Genomic DNA, 17,802 nt, shown 5'->3' with positions numbered 1-17,802 from the left:
ATCTAATGAAAATTCATATTTATTTAATGTACAGTTCAGTTCAGAGGGTCTCAGCTTGTACTCTTTGTAAAGGATATCATTTATTAACCATGAATAAATTCATTACTTAGGACATATGAACCTTCTTTAGAGCTGAAATGATGAGTTGAATAATTGTTCATCAGTTCCAGCTCCTCCGATTAGATTATTTTCTCCTTCTACTCTTTTATAATTGTGAACTGAACGTCACAAGCTGTTTGAGAATACCATAGAAGTAATTACTAATCAGTGGATTGAAAAAGCAATTATAACTCATTCATAATTTCTAATGCTGCCCTGAATCTGGTCTTCTTACAGAGCTATAATAAAGCAACACATAACCTCCGCAGACTTTCACATCCACCCCCACCCCAACCCACCCACTGTACATGCTCTTGTTTATCCAGGTGTTCACTAATAAACTAAATAAAACAGTGTAGCTCAGAGTCCGCCCCCCCCCTCCCCCAACACACACAACGAGATCAGTGGGGCAGAACCAAGACAAATGATTGCGGTTGCTGCGCCATAGATCAACAGTCGGCCCGGTGGTGGCAGAGGGAGAGCTGCTGTGTTTTCGGCCACTCAGCAGTATCCGTCTGCTGCGCTTATTGGCAGGGTCTTCCCCCTCGCTCCCGTCCCATCAGGCTGCTCGTCCATCACCCTCTCACTGGGAGCTTGTTTTTTATAGGGGGGCAATTAATTCTCTCGTCACGTGACTGATTCGTCTTGTCACAGACTAAATCGTATAGTTTGTGGGATGAGTAGTTTGGTCTTTTTTTTGTGCCGTCTTTCTGGGTCCAGCTCATTAAATCACACTGATATCTCTGCTCTGTTTATCAGGTAATAACACCTGTGCGATTCAGATTTAATTTGGTTCCTACAAATACACAGCCGTGCAAATAAATAAATAATGAGACAAACTTTTGTGCAAATGGGTCTTTGGAAGTCAACAATCAATGTTCTCTCTGTTTGTTGTCCACCACTTTCATTCTGATACAGTCAGCTGAAAAACAAACCACTCTCAAAAGTCACAAAAGGTCAGTTAATTCAAATGTGTTTCTTTTATTTATTATTTATTTTTGATTTCATACAGTTAATCACTCCAGTATTGTGGCCCGGCCCCAGCCTGCGACTGGTGGACATGAGCAGATGAAAAACATTCACCAAGCAGATGTCTGTGTCAGTTAGAAGAGTGGATAGAGATATTTAGATATTTGATGCTGGACAGGTATTACATTAACTCCCACTGATTAGAAACAGTAGATTAGTGTTGGTGGGTTTATTTTTTTTTTGGTTAATTTTACGAGGTCAAAGCGAAGTATTGATCCACAAGAAGATATATAAAGTGGTTTTGATAATAATAATAATAATAATAATAATAATAATAATAATAATAATATAAACTTCATAGCACCTTCCATAAGTTCAAAAGTTCAGCTTTATATGAGGAGAAAATAGGAATGATAATTTAAAACCCCCACAAAAGTAGAAATTAGCAGTAGCACACCGTGAAATAACAGTCAGTCCAACAAAAGAACAAACAAGTTTCCTCTCTCAAGCTTCTCTCTGGAGCTTTAGTAAGCTGTCCGGAGCTTCGCTACTTTTATTTCCATCTCCGTGGTAACAGTAAGCACCGGTACAAGGAAGATTTCAAAATAAGGGCACACGTTGTTTTAAACATCATAAAACATTAAACCATAACGCTCTTCTCACTATCTGGGCTCGGTGAGAGGACACGTGTCATTATTCCCGTACAGCTGATTGGCCGGTGGTTGGAGCCTTTTACTGGATTCAGATCAATCCTGAAAGCTACCCTGCCCCGGAGCAGGTTTGCCGTTCAGAGTAAGTTACCATGGTAACTCACCTCGGTAAGAATGAATCCAGCTTCATGGTACCGGAAAGCCAGGGTTAACCCTGAAGTTACCTCGCTAAGACAGTGATCCTGCTTCGTGGTACAGGCCTCAGGTGGGTGGAGCTTGGTGCCTGTTTTTTGTGACATCACAAAGTCATACAAGTCCTGATGGCTGGTTTTAAGGCCCTGTTTCTGAATACAGGTCGTGTGAATTTTCCTACAGCCTCAGACTTTAATACTTTTACAGTATTAATATGAAACCTAGACCTGCTTTATAAGAAGACTACACATGGAAATCATCATTTACACTGTATGGAGCTATACTACTGTATAAACTTTATTCCTTTAAAAAGTGGTTGCTACTGGTCTGCATGTACAACATGTCTGGAACTGTGTAGCCAAATGTGTAGAGTTTCCTGAGTAGATGAAAGACCAAAAACACATCTGCACACTCGACTGAAAACAGCCTTAAAAGCACAAAACAACTCAACTAACTGGCTTCCACCTGATAATGACTAATGAATGATTATTACATTTGCATAAGTTTTGCTTGTGTCATGAAAAAACTCTGAAACCCTTAAGGTTTTTTTCCCCATTTTTTTTTAAACAAACGGCTGGAGAGACAAGAGAGAACAGCATTTTAAGTAGGTGCCTCGGACGATTTAACGACGACATCAATCAGCCGTGCACAGTATGTGTGCACACATTACCTAAAGCACCTCACAGGATTATTCAATATAAAGCTTTTAAACACAATTGTAAAATAGGACCTGTATTAAATTTTTTATATTGGCTCCTAATCATATCATGTACGTCAAATTCTAATAATGTTGGAAAAGTTCATTTTCCCATGAGATATAGCTCTTTACTGTGTTTAGCACATAATGTATTATAAGCTTATTATGCTGAATGTAAAAAGACCTGCCAATGTGAGTTGTGGCAATATTACAGCAGCAGTTCCTCTTGAATAAGTTAATGTAAATAAAGCGGTTGCACCTAATAGAAATATACAACAACAGTAGAAAGTAACGGTAATAGGATTTTTTTAGAGGCAATCATCAATATGAAATACTATTGTATTAAATGATGACGTGAAAACAATGAGACAATGTGTCACAAAGTGATTAACCTGCAGATTTCTCAGATGAATCTGCTGCTGTGTGTGAGTTTCAGCTCATTGTTTGTGTGTTGAGCAGTTGGTGAACACAGTCCCGGGGTGACCTGTGGCACGGCCAACATTGGCATCTGCCTCGGGTACAAAATGCACCGAGGTGCCCTGCAAGAGAGGAGTGTCTCTTTCCTTTTCTGGTGCAGCAGAATACTGTATGTGAATGACATATTTTTATCAATCATTGTCACACTAACAGAAAAAGCAGACTTTAAAGGGACAACGAGGAGTTTTGGAAAAGTGAAGTGTTTTCACACTACATTTATGAGCCTCCGCGCGCACCGTGAAATTCTTTAACCGGCGCAAGACGGACTCATGTTTTCATTCAGCAAGAATTAAAGTCAGAGGTTGGAAGACGATCACATACCGTCGTAGTTCTGACCATAAACGGCGATTCGGCGGCGTTATTCTCATGACTCGCCACAAAACCGAAAGTAAGGAAACGCTGGTCGGCTCGCCCAGCGTTTCCGCCACCACTAATAATAACAAAATAACGATAGAGACAAAATGATATATTTATCGAAAATGGGCCCATTAACAAGTGTGGGTAACGTAGATTCATCCACATTAATATGAGACTTTTTTATTGCCGCAGAATTTTTCGTTCTGCCGCTGGAGAAACTCCTCGTTGTCCCTTTAATTACAAAAACCAAACTCCACCCCCTGAACTGTCAGTCATGAGTAAACATGATGAACGCTGTCATGACATGATACATGTGATTAACGCCTATAGCATATTATGAAGCATCCAAAACTGTGGGTTAGCTCTGCCATTGATTTTCAGCTGCAAAAAAGGAAAAGTTTATCAGGCGTACAACACCGGAAATGACACAAAACAGAAGAAGACAAGAGAGAACAATATACTGTAGAAGGTTTATCAGCTGTAGAGCTACATGGCTAGCTGGTTAGTAACTGAGTTACTTAAACCAAAAAGTAATGCGTTACTGAGAAAGTAACTTTTTCGTTACTTTACGGTTTTTCCAGTGCTCCCTCTAAGGTTGACTGGCTTTCTGCACAGCTCCACTATCCTAAACCAGCTCCTTTATTTCCTGTCTTAATCCAGGTGTGTCTGTGACTCTGGCCTCAGTGTCACAATTCAGGAGCAGCGGATCTGTGGATAAAGCCTTTTCCCCTCTATCCGTCATTTCTGTACTGATGCTGATGAAAAAACGCGTGTTTTTATCTGGAAATTTTACCATCATCATGCTGCATGATGTCAGCCGCTACAGCAGCTTGACCTAACAGAACTGGAAAAATCTTGAGGATACGTCTTGACCGAGTTACATTCAAGAAGCTGTTCTCAGTGACGGAAAAAAAAATTCACTCCAGCGGACGGTAATTTTTTTATCGATCGATCAGCTGTGTTTACACAGAGCTCTGTGTAAACGTTTCAGGTGTCATAATTCGAGTCCGTCTGTCGGACTCCAACCGCTGCTGCTCGGGTGGAGTGGGTGCTTGTGTGTGCGCGCTGTGTCCCAGTTCAGGGGCTGCAGCCTGGGACACAGCTGATCGGTCTCAGATGCTGCGTTAGCTACGTTACCTTAGCTCGCCGTCATGCCCTGTCCTGAGGCAGCTGATGTGTGGACAAAACCACCTTGCGTTTCATTCAACCGAACTGTAGTAACGCGCCACTTCACATTCTCAGTAACGGCAACGGCGTTGTAACGATGGGAAAAGTAATTAATTAGATTACTCGTTACTGGAAAAAATAACGCCGTTAGTAACGCCGTTATACTCTAACGCCGTTATTACCAACACTGGCTAAAAGACAGAGAGTGAACACTAGTGGTTGCAGGAAATGCATTCTTGGATATGGGCTGTATATACTTGAGCCACTGAAAACAGAATTCAGATAACTGTCACTGTAGGGGAAAGATTAAAAAAAAAAAGATGTGAGCCATGGCACCTCAATAAACATGCTACGTGTTTAGTACACACATTTACATTTTTCGTTGTTTGATCTGTTTGTTCTGTAGCCTCATTTCTGAACAAGGCTGAAACTTTGCCTGTTTGACTTTGTCCCTGTGACTCTCACCATGTGGTCAGGGAATAATAAGGGTTGACATTTCATTACATTTTTTGCAATATGGCTAAATGTGAAAGTGAGTCTCACCACGTCTTTCTAACTCTGACAAAATACTGGTTAAATTAATCATAAACCAAGTGAGTCCATCACTACTAAAGCTTTATTAGCTCTGTATGTCTTAAAGGACAGTATTCACAAAGGAGACATTTTCATCTTTATTATTATTCAATTGATTTTAGTTCACTTGAGTTCACTCTGCTTTGCTGCCGGCTCGCTGTAGGAGGCCTGAACAGAGGGTCTGCTTCTTGATGTTTGTTCCTTTTTTGTTGTTGCGACATTCAAAAAGATTTTCAGTTGCTGTTGAATAACGTTGTAATTTTTTTTAATTTTGAGAAGCCTCCAAGCTCCTGGTAGCTCCTCTGCACTGCAGCCCTGTTGTTCAGACGGCCAGTGAAGCTCACTGGTGCTCTCAAGAACAGATACTGTTGTACCAAGACTGTGCAGTCAGTGATTCTAGTTCATGGTGTCTGGTCGTTACTGTTCCACTGAGCTTGTGTGGTATGGATCCATTGGTTAGGTCTCATCTGATGTCCTGGATCAGTGGGGTCTTCCCCCTTCTGTATTGAGACGTGTAAGCATGAACTCATGCTTGCCTTAAAGATCTTCACTGGCATGATAGATACTGATGCTCAGTGTAGCTTTGATCCTTTTCTTTTGTTATCCAGATGCTCAACTTATATACTGTATGCACTTTATAAAATATCCATCCATCTAAATAGAACCACTGACGTCTTGCCGAATACATCTTTATATAATAATGGTTAACTTATTTTTGATAGTGACATCATTTTGCCTCTGCACATGTAGCACTTAAACAGCTCTCATGCCACTCATCTCTGTCTGTTTTATTTCAGATAAATTATTTGTTCTTACAGCCACATGGCACAATTTCCCTTCATGTGCTTATTTGAACTTTAGAGAGTTAGACAAATTGTTTGTCCCTGCTTTCACTCGAACAATTCTGCCATATATCTGTTAGCTGGGAACAGAAAATCCATTGTGCAGCTGTTTTAACAAGAAGGAAATACAAAAAAAAAAAACCCTGTAACACCTTGACTTAATATCGGCCTTAATGTACATTAGTGGTCTTGACACAGCTAGCAAATAATTTTAGCTTAAGCCATTAGAGAGACTAAAGTGGCTGTGAGTCACGTAGCTGAAGTGGTCTCATATGTTTGGTGTTTTGACTCAGCCAAGTCTTTTAGCCTCTGCAGCGGGGGTCATTTTAGTGTTTTTCCAGTTTTGTCTCGAGTTCATTATGCTGGAGTCTATTAGACACGTGTCTTAAAAAACAAAATAAAATAATTATCCTCTATCTCATCCTGTGTTGTTTTTATGCTGGTCTCCTGACTAGTCTCTAAAGTTGGAAGATCATAAAACAAATTTAGAGTCAGGTTTTCTTATGAAGTAGTAAATGTCTGTCATAAAGGACACTCATAATAAGAAAAGAATTAGTTTTTTTTTTCCTGCGTAGGAGGTTGGTCTATGAATCTTCCAATTAGCTACTGCATTAAAAAGCAAATTTTAAACATCAATATTTCAGTACAGTATGTTCAGTATGTGAGTGTGAAGGGTAAAAGCAATGATGGACTCGGAATTAATTACTTCTCAACCTGCTTTCTTAGTTAAGATCCAGTAGGTTGTCATCTATTGAGTTCTTTCTATAAAAGCAATAAAAAACATCAGTAAGAGCAGCCCCTGTCCATACTATAATATATAAAACACTGTAAATCAACCATGGGAATACTCTGGTACAAACACTTAGCAAACATGCAGCAAAATCATCCAGGGACAGCAACATTAAATTTCTTTTCTTCCAGTTTTCAAAGTGAAATGTTTTTGTTACAAGATTTCCTATTGAATCTGCCAAGTTGGCTCAAGGTTTCAAAACAGGTTTTTAAAGACTTTGTAAATGTTACAGAAAACTCCAACCTCTGTATAAAAGCATCAACAACTGTTTATTGTGAAGTTTCTCTCACTGTTGTGCAAAGTACTGTAACTTCCTGTTCTCAAACTGCAACATGCGAATCATGTGTGTAAATTAAATTAAACTTGAGAGAAAATCTGAAAATATACACTTTAAGCAGAGTTTACAAAACAGCAAAGATCCATACTGTGAGTGTAAAATAGCATAAAGTATGAATCTTCATCATTTATTCATTGTGTGTGTGTGTGTGTGTGTGTGTGTGTGTGTGTGTGTGTGTGTGTGTGTGTGTGTGTGTGTGTGTGTGTGTGTGTGTGTGTGTGTGTGTGTGTGTGTGTTGCTTGTGACCGTGTTAAAAATACCACATTCAGCCTGTTGAGACATTCTCAGCTCAGTCCTCAGTCACAGCTCAGGAATCTGATCTTTTCCTGGTGCTCCTGGTCCCTGAGGTCACCATTATGGAGGATGTTGCTGTTGACTTCAATCTACAGTATAAGGTCTGAGTACACCACTGGGCAGCTGTCTTATATACAATGTACATCACATGTACTCTGTCTTTGCTGGAATATGTCAAAGAGGTGAACCTGTTTGACACCTGAACCTGAAAGATGTTGTCTCAAATAGTGATTTTATTGTTCCACTTTGGGATGCGGAAACAAACTTGACAGGAGAATGTCTGCACGTGAATGGAAACTGTGGCCCAGCACTTTAGAGCAGTGGTCACCAATGTTTTTCAGAAGATCTGGTCATGATCTATAACATCAGAGAGAGAAAGACTGTCTCCAACCTGAGGCCTCTTTATTTGCTCTAACTGTATTTGAATAACATGAAGTGTTCGGTCCAGCTTTCACATGAATGAACCGTTACTATGATCTGAAAGACACAACTTCTTGTTTGAAGAATTTCACAACACATCACTCTTTCATCACAATTCTCACTAAATATTGAATTTCATTTCACATTATATTTACATTTTTATGGGGAAACTAGTTTGTTCATATTTGACAAAAACATTTGCTGTACACAAATCATATTACATCCCATTGTTAAATGTTCTGCTTCATCACTGAAGCTTGTAAAGTTGCAGATCATGCTCACATTTACAATTTTTCAGCTTTTTTAAAAAGTACAACTGTAACTCAAACCACGATAGAACTCAGAGCAGAGCAGAATGACAGAAGTAAAGTCCCACCACTCCTTTTACATCCTTTCGCTGAAGTTATAAACAGATTTTGTCATCATGTAGCTAGTTAAATGTCTGTACCTGTGGTGCACATAGCTCCAGGTATGGACTACGGTAGTTTTTCTGTTGTATCCAGATTACTAGGAAAGTTCTAATGGTCTGCAAGAAGATCATCATTGACAGGTTGATGACCCCTGGTTCAGAGCAAGGGGGCAGTTGTCGGTCTGAGAAGTGAAGCTCACTTCCGCGTTCAAAAAACTGCAATCCCCTCGGCTTCCTCTGGGGGCTGGCTCCAGAAGGGAGCAACTCCAATTGAGCCCCATGTTAAAATAGCCGATTGATACAGCTTAAAAAAACATATTTACAGCCTGGTACATTTTATTTTTTTGGTCTCAACCGATAGTTTCTACCCCCGCACACACTCTGAGGGGGGTGAATTTTTTTTAAACTCTACTGTTTTACTATTATTAGGGTTAAAGTTCTGGCCAATTAGGGCGCGGAAACGTTGAGTGACAGGTCCGGGGACCGCTGCTTCGAGGCCAGTGGGCCGGCCCTCGGCCGGCTAACGGCCGCACCTCTCCAAATATGGCAAGTAGAATCCAACATGGCGCGGTTCAAACCCCCGTAGTAGCGGCACAAAACAGACTCCCCCAAACCAATGGGTGACGTCACGGGTGCTACGTCCATTCTTTTTACAGTCTATGGTTCAGAGACTAATAAAATTGGTTTAGGTGTGCTTTCAAGTCAGACTTAATTATGATCCATCTAAACAATAATTTTGTCTGGTCAGATGCCAGATTCTGAAATATCTGCCGGCTCGTATTAGCATTTTATAGTATATTAACCCTGAGCATCTTGATCTATTTTGATTTTAACAATGTTTAATGATGAAATAATCAAACACATCTGCATTAACCATGGTGTAAAATACCACAACAGAAATGAAAAAAATGTAAAAGTGACAGTTTGAAGTTTTTGTCTATAGATTAAAGGAAGCCAGATGTAACTTTCTTCAGTGGTTTTGAGAAGGTGAGAAAACTAGAAACCTCTGTAAGACAAAAACAGCCTTGGTTTGTGAAAATGCCACAGAAGCAAAGTGCCAGGTTCAGGATGTAGTCTGTATTTCTCTCTCAGATGTGAAAGGGTGAGTACAGGTGAGCCTCCTACTGTACACAAGTTCAGATTGTATTATTAGTAAAGTGTGACTGCACCATAGAGAAACCTAGAAATATTCCTTAAAGTGTTAGCCCTTGCCAAAGTATATTATGCAGCTCTTAATTTAGTGCAGAAAGTTCTGCTTAGTGCCAGTGAGCTACTCTTGATCAAAGTCATTAGTCACTTGATTTGGACTCTTTGCTGCTGAATAATTGAGGCTGTGAGAGGATAAAGGATTTGACTATGCTGGCTCACTAGTTAAGAGAAATAAAGAGAACTCCCTTCTTTGAGAGAGAGCCGGGATGAAGAGAGCGTGTTAGAGTGAGAGACGGGGGGCAGGAGGAGCTGAGAGAGAGGAAGAGAGTAAATTAGAGAGAGATTGAGAGGGAGGGAGAGCAAGTCTGATTCATGCTTTGTCTGCTCATAGCTCTGTCCACCACAGCACAGCACTGATGAAACATTTAACACAATAATATCTGTTAGACGACCACCCACGTTAGGGGAGAAAAGTTCCTCATGTCTGAGCAGTCAGGGCCGGAGGCAGGATGCTTTTAGCTCGTCCAAATCTCTTGTGAAGGTGACGTCTTTGGGAACGCCCAGAGGAAGGTATATTTTTTGGGGCATTTATGCCTTTATGGATAGTACAGTTGAGACAGACAGGAAACGGGGAGGCAGAGAGAGGGGGGAATGACATGCAGCAAATGGCACCCGATGCGGGACTCGAACCGGGGCCGACTGCAGCGAGGACTGTGCCTCTATACAGGCGATTTTAGAGTCTGCTGGGGCCCTAAGCAAAAATCCCCAGGGGGCCCTCCAACCAGTGTTTATCACCATAATTTTATAAATAATCGAACACCAACAAAAAATGTATGAAATTTAAACTTTTTTTATTCCAAATGTCCAGTTATGGTGTAAGCAGGTGACATGTTGTCTTCACAGGTGTTGCTGTCTCACTGGAGGTGGACGTTCAACTGATATGGCAAAAAAACAAAAGACAGTTTTACTTTAATTGGTAACATATGCCATGCCCTCTAAAGATTCTTTATGACAATATACACTCTCACTGTCAGCACTGGGAGGGGGCACTTTGTCCCTTTGTTTTGCTGCTGTCAGAAACCTAATAATCCTGAGGAGAGATAAGAGAGTGATTTTTAAATGTTTTCCTTGGGCATAGCTTTCATAGCAGCAATAGCTTGTTAACTTTTACACTGTCATATTATAACAATAATAATAATAATAATAATAGGCTACTCACTTCAATACAGTAACATAGCTTTACTATGTCACCCTGCTAGCTAGCAAGTTAATAGTGTTGTTACTTGCTGCCAAGGAGACCAGCAGATAACAGTTAAGTTACCTTGCTTTTTTTTTTCTTTTTTGTCACTTAAAGCAATACTTACCTTTCTGGAACTTTTGCACATTTCTTTGTCTAAGTTAAAATGCTATTAATAATCTGATGATACATTAAAATGTAAGAGAAACCCAACAGGGTTAAAAACTCATAATTTTTTCATTCTCATATAATTCTGAGAAAAGTCTGACCAATAATATTATTCGGTCCGATTAATAAGATTTGACGAGCGACCGAACCTACTTAATATGTAATCACTTTGTGCACCCCTCTCCTCCTCTCCCCCCTCCCGACCAGGAAGAACACTTATTGACAGAGCAGTAGCAGGACATGAGCAGAGGAGACTAGAGTAACAACACACAAGAAAGAAGGTTTTTGGAAATAAATAGTTTTTTAAAAGACCAATAACTGCAGCCGCAGCTGGTCATGGAGTTTCATGTCTGATATTGTAACGTTGATAGTGATCAGCCCCGAGTGATACGTAAACACAGGAAGTCACATGTGTCTATAAAGCATCCAGTGCTAACGGCTAGGCTACTGTTAGCTCTGTGAGTTCTCAACGGTCCGGACCCGGTTGAACTCCGGACCGGCGCGGCTCGACTCGGCTCGGTCTGGATTTATTTTGGCCCTGAACCAGCGCATCAGGTGGCGCTGGTCCGCCAGCTCGGCTCGTTGAGAACTGTAATCTGTAACAATCACTTCCCCTGCGTCTCCAGTAGCAGTAGGCTAACAACAGTTTATTATAAAACTCATCAGTCATCATCACTGAGTCCGTTTATACGGTTTAAAACTCCAGTGTTGTGTTTGTTTGTGTTGTTCCCGTTTCACTCGCGTTCCTGTTCTGTTTACCGTTGCCATGCCAACGCATGCAGCAGGGAGGGAGGGGGCTCATGGAGATGCGGCAGGAGGGAGAGGTGGGTGGGACTTGTGAGGGAGGTGGAGCTGTTGATTTTCAAATGTTTGTGCTGTGCTGAGTGAAATGCTAGATCGGTAAGTATTGCTTTAACGACCGTAACCGAGTGGAGCACCGGAACCGCACGCACCGAGTCCCTCAGTCTGGTGGTCGGTCGGACCGACTCCAGTGCAGTCCCACTCGTTAACGTTAACTAACTGGTCACCACTGGTCTGAAGCTAACATTAGCTGCTATTCAAGTGTCTCCCATTTAGACTATTAGCATTTGTTCAACAGTTATTTGCTGTTCACGTTACACACTGCTCCACCACTGTCTTGCATTCTTTTTTTACTTCAGCCTCTTTTTTCTTCACGTCTTGCTCCCAGGTGGACTCTTTTTTTCCCCTCGGCTTCATCAGAAACTCCCAGTGATGGCTGATGTTAGATGGGATCAGGTCCGGAGAACGACATGGGGCCCCGTTAGGGGGGTTTCCCACTGAGATGTCATTGCAAATCGACTATACGACGATACGGAGAGGGGGGTGCGGTCACTGCGGGTAGCGCATTTTGAGCATAGACTGTAAAAAGAATGGACGTAGCACCCGTGACGTCACCCATTGGTTTTGGGGAGTCGTTTTTGTGACTCAAATATGGCCGGCCGAGAACCCGCCCACTGGCCTCGAAGCAGCTGTCCACGGAGCTGCTCGGACCTGTCACTCAACGTTTCCGCGCCCTAATTGGCCAGAGTTTTAACCTAATAACAGTAAAACGGTAGAGTTATAAAAAAAAAATCACCCCCCTCAGAGTGTGTGCGGGGGTAGAAACTATCAATTGAGACAAAAAAACGTTCTGACACCAGGCTTTTAACATGTTTATTGAGGATGTAAAATCGGCGATTTTAACATGGGGGTCTATGGGGAATGCTCCCTTCTGACACCAGCCCCCAGAGGAAGCTGGGGGGATTGCAGTTTTTTGAACGCGGAAGTGAGCTTCACTTCTCAGACCGACAACTGCCCCCTTGATTTTGAGATATTTCTGTCGATAAAACTGCCCTCGGGCCCCGACCTTCGGGGGCCCCAAGCAGTTGCCTGCCTTGCCTGTTCACAAGCTGCGCCCGCTTTAACCACTACGCCACGCGACGCGAAGGATAGTCAAAGGTCACTACGTCCCACTGGGGCTTTGAGGTATCCACCTGTTCGAACCTTTGTGGCTCATCGTAACAGCCATTGCGCAGTTACATGAAAATGATATGGCAGAGAGTCCAAAGAAAATGTAAGTACAGGGTTGTGACTGTTTGAAAAGGTAACCAATAAGTTTATGCTGTGAAGGTTGCTAGGAGAGGGTGTTTGTGACACAGCAGTATGGCCACAACCACTTCCTCTGAAGGATGTGCCCCCCCTGCAGGGCTTGACGCTAAGCTTTTTTCCAAGTAGCACTGTGCTACCATGCTGAAAAATTTAGTAGCACACAACATTTTTTAGTAGCACAATAAAAATTTTGTAGTTTTGGTGAAAATATCATTTTCAAACAAATAAAGTAGATTTAGCCTATAATCCTAACCCTGTAGACTAATTTTTAATGTTTTAACTGGCTCTTTGCCTTAACAAAAATCAGGAAAGACAAACAATGCAAATATGTGTGAGAAAATAGAATATTTATTACAACCAATATTAGTTTTTAGTTTTATGCTGTATGTGTGTGCATGTGGCCCAGGGGTGGGGGTATTGATGAGCAGTGAACCTATATTTCCCTCAGTATAAAAAGCTGAACATTACATACAGGGCTCTACACTAAGATTTTTTAGGAGCACAATGAAAAATGTTGTAGCAGGCTGTTTAAGCCTTAAATAATGCTGAGGGTCCAACATGACCCATTTTTACATTTGAGAACAGTAAAAACACCAAACATTTTTCCTCAACAACCTGTCACACAAGCAGCTCCATGTTGCCCCTGTGTGATGTTCAGGGACAGGTCAGACAGGGAGCTTTGAGGTTGAAGTTTATATAAATGTTGCACTGTGAGACTGTGACCACATGTCAGCTGTTCTCACCGCGACAAGCGTTTTTTTTTTTTTTGATAGATCCGCGGTAGCCTCGGAGGCCACGTACCACCTAAGGGCTTCCTTCACCTGGGGCAGAGCTCCGTGTGAAACAGTAGGAGAGACAGCCCAAGACCGTGTACCGGAGGAAGAAGCAGGTCGAACGTGCACGGAAAAAAAGCGCATCGCACCGAATGTGCGCTGCTACGGTGTCGCCTTGGCGTGCATGACGCGCGTCTACCTTGAAAGTAATGTGCGGAAAAGACGTAACATCTGAACGGCCCCGATGTACACAAGCTTTAATCAATGCGGCGGCCAAAATCACCAAACAGGCAGGGGGGGGCGGGGCGGGGGAGATACTGCTCACGTTAAACAGCATGCAAAGCGGTGCATGCAGTTTCTGTCCGAGTCGCACTGATGCGACTGAATGCAATTTTTTATTCGCACGGGCTATTATCAACTCGCAAATGCGAGCAAAACTGTCGCACTGTCGAGCCCTGCCCTGAAATGGGGAATGGGACTATATTTCACATCTGGTTGGACACTGAAGTCATGACACTATTATTGGTAAAATGTTCATGATTTTGATCTGTTGCGTTGCCAGTTTTGTGATGTGTACTGTAGCTTCTGTAGTAGTTGTAGCATCCATCTTTGTGATTTGTTGGAATCAGTTTTCCTGGCAGTTTTGAGTCTGTTTTTTCTTGCAGAGGATTTACATAGTACTGCATCAAAGCTTTACAAACCTTTTTTTTTTTTTTTTTACAAAATTTGTTTTTATACGCGTCTGGACTTGCTGTAACCTGCAGCTTGACTTGGTGGTGGAAGAATATAACCACAAGTTTAATCCTAGTTCCTTTTAACTTAAGGCCATTCATTCAGAGCTCTATTCAGTCTGAAGACACTGGTGAGTGCAATTCACCCTGAGAGTCAGACAGGTAATCGTCCTTTGATTTATGTCATCTCAGATGATGCAACATTCAATAAAATGTGACCTCTTTTAAACTTGTTTTCAACAAATTTCTTCGGGTTCTGATTGATATGAGCAATTCATCCATTTACAGATCTGTGATATATTTTCTGAATGATGGTTTTGAAAATCTCTTCCACTTTCATCAATGTCTGCAAAGGATACAGAGTTCAAGAAATGGTAGAAAAAATATCTAGTCTTTTTAGTCTAGAAACTAAAGAAGCTGAAAATAACTTTGTCCATGTAAAAATGACTGTGATCATTTGCAAATTTCATTTTTGTAAAACAAGACTCGGAAACAAGACTCGGACTTGGAAAAAAATAGAAATAGTGACCCATAATCCATTGTCCAGTGCTACAGTACTTATACTATTCAGCAAAACACTGTATGCAGGCAGTGACCTAGATAATTAAAATGTGAAATGCAGATTTTCTGCTGTTCTGCTGTTTCTGCTGCTTAAGAACGAGTTTATACAACAAGTCACCCAACAATGTCCAAAGGCAGATGTGCTCCTAATGGCTGCAGGGTGGGGTGAAAAGCCACGATCATTTCCTCATCTTGGCTGCATCCCTCTGACTTCCCAGTGCCTCTCCAGGAACTCTGATGATGATGAATCAAAGAATTAGGGATAACATTTGTACAGTTTGGACAGTCTCTCCCCTCAGGCATCTCAGACAGGTTGTTGAAATGGAGGATTGATAAAGAGCAGCACTTGCAACAGCCAAAATCCTTCTTAATTTTATAACTTCTATACACACTGGCCTTATCTCATGGTAAAGTGGGTCTGATTGTAACGTTGTCTGCTTTGGGAAGTTTCAACAGTTGTTACATGTAGACCCCCCGCCCCAAGCCACCCACCCACCTGCCCCAAGGCATTTAGAGAGATGATTTTAGAAAGTGTAGAGGCACTTTGTATGAGGGGGGTTGTGGGAGTCTGACACCCAGTGTTGGTTTATTTCTTTTTCAATATAAAATGTCATACATTATCTGATTATTTAGTTCAAATAGTGTTATATGTTTTAGAAGGAAATGTTGCAAGACTTTATCTGCATACAATTTATTTGGCAGCTAGCTATACTATAGGCACTCTGAGCACTGCAACATTTCAGTTCACAGAAGCATGTGCTACTGAGTTTTATAATGGGTTAATGCTGTTGAGATGGGGTTACGCTACTTAAGATGAAGTAGTTTGTACAGCAACATAACCCTCAATTTGTGGGTCATGTCAGCAGGCTTAAGCGTTTATATCTATTCTAGACGTCCACACTGAAAAGCTGGACATCAAAGAGAAGGGCTGGAAAACACAACAGTTGTTTTTGTTTTTTGTTGTTGGAACATACTGATGCCTGTTGAGGTGGAGATCACCAAGGTGTTTGGATGAGATCACCTTCACACCTGCATGGTTCAGTATTAGCCAAGATGAAAGTACATAAGCAACAGTTTTATGTCAATACAGCAGACTAATCATCTAAAATTACAGACGTTACTTTCATCTCTACTTTACATTCAGCAGATTCTCTCCCATTGCCCACGGTGCCAGACGCTGGCATTTACCAAGATCAGGAAGTGACAAATTGAAATGTGAGGCCAAAAGTTTTAAACCACTTGGTGAAACATGGTGAAAATACTAAAACTAAAGTTTTGTATTGTCTTATTCTGCCTTCAAGTCATGTTGAAAATATAGTAGTAAAGCACAGCAGAAGAAGCCAGCAACGTTGATGTGCTTTTATTTTATTAAAAACCCTGTCTGACTTGTTCTACTAAAATATAGTATGAAGCAAGTGTAGAAACTAATTGCTTTTCTTATGAAGATAGTGAAGTGAGGATCGTTTACTTAATTTTTCTTCCCTGGCAGTGTAACATCAGTGACAGGATTTTTGCCACAGCTGCACCAACACCGTGTATTACTCTGCTGCAAAGCATCAGATTGTCTCAGACTTAAAAACTCTTCTAAATCTATTTTTCTACTTTGCTGTGTATCTTTGGTCTGTGCGGGTTTATAGTTTTAAAATATCTAGGTAAACTCGGCTTCCCTGCACTTAGCTATGTGTTGGTGTGAGTATAGATCATAGACCAGCTGGGCTGGTAAACAGCATGCTGTGTGGAGTTAACTGATGTCAGGGCTCACTGATCTAAATCCCTCTGCCTGTCACCTCTCACTGACACTCAGAGCCAACAGGAAGCAGAGTTACCCCCCCAGGCAGGGGGGGGGCAAACCTCTATGACAAATATACTGTAATTCTAGTGTAAAGACATAAGACAGTGCACTGCTGTTGCTCCCCAACGTGGGCTTCCTGATGCCATGAGGCATAGAGGGAACATCTGTAACTTGTGCTGTTTACCAATTATACTGCACCTGAGATGTTTAGTGGATGTCTGAAAATTGCAGGATCTACCGAGAGAGTCTGTGTTAGGCATTTTAGCAACATTTGTAAATTGCAGCATTAGCCAATAGTCTGAATCGGGAGGGTCTTCAACAGTCTTCTGATGGACGTCTTTTCATGGGGCCCCACCGATTCGTAGGCAACTCTCAAGTTTCTTTTCACAGCACCAGTGAAGACCGCTATTTCTTTAAAAGCCACATACGGCTTTAGACCGATACGAAACTACCTGAACATCTCAGACTATTATATTATATGGTCAAGTGACTAATGCATCATCAATAGATGGAAAGTAACCATTAGAAAAGTGCACATGAATCGTTTCAGATTTCCTTCTCATTTTCATCCATCCACAGGCATAGTCTAATTTTTTAAAAATTGTTCAGTAGTCCATTAACTGTTAGGCTTTTTTTTTTTTGTCAATAGTCCCTCTGTTTTTCATCAGATACACTTTAAACCAATTTCACATTGATCTGAGCCTCCTCTTCCATACATACATTGAAGTTTCTACCATGTTTCTTTCTTTTTTTTTTTAAAAATGATTCCGTTGGAGATTGATATTAAAATTATTGACAACTAAACTTATAGGCATAGAATATAAGTTTCGATGCCAGTTAAAACAATTTAATGGTGGTGCTATCTGAACACAGATCATTTTGAACATTTATTTGGGTGTCAGACATTTATCCGAGGTGCAGTAAAGAGAAAGTCTGGCGCTCATTTTGTTTGCAATCACTGTTTAAACATCTTCACTGTCTGCACTTGTTAGTGTGGTGATAAATTCTC

The 17,802-nt window shown here is 41.2% G+C and overlaps 1 protein-coding gene across 3 annotated transcripts in view; it reads left to right on the top strand.

The window, feature by feature from the left end:
* LOC146990156 (multiple epidermal growth factor-like domains protein 11) overlaps nt 1-17,802 on the top strand; it is a 160,744-nt gene that overhangs the window by 82,420 nt on the left and 60,522 nt on the right. The window lies entirely within an intron of this gene.

Source organism: Trachurus japonicus, chromosome 3 (genome assembly GCF_045865225.1).
Source record: "Trachurus japonicus isolate A0001 chromosome 3, Traja_1.0".
In the NCBI taxonomy this organism is placed as follows: Eukaryota; Metazoa; Chordata; class Actinopteri; order Carangiformes; family Carangidae; genus Trachurus; species Trachurus japonicus.
The sequence above is the reverse complement of the archived record's forward strand: the minus strand, read 5'-3'. Positions and strand labels throughout refer to the sequence as shown.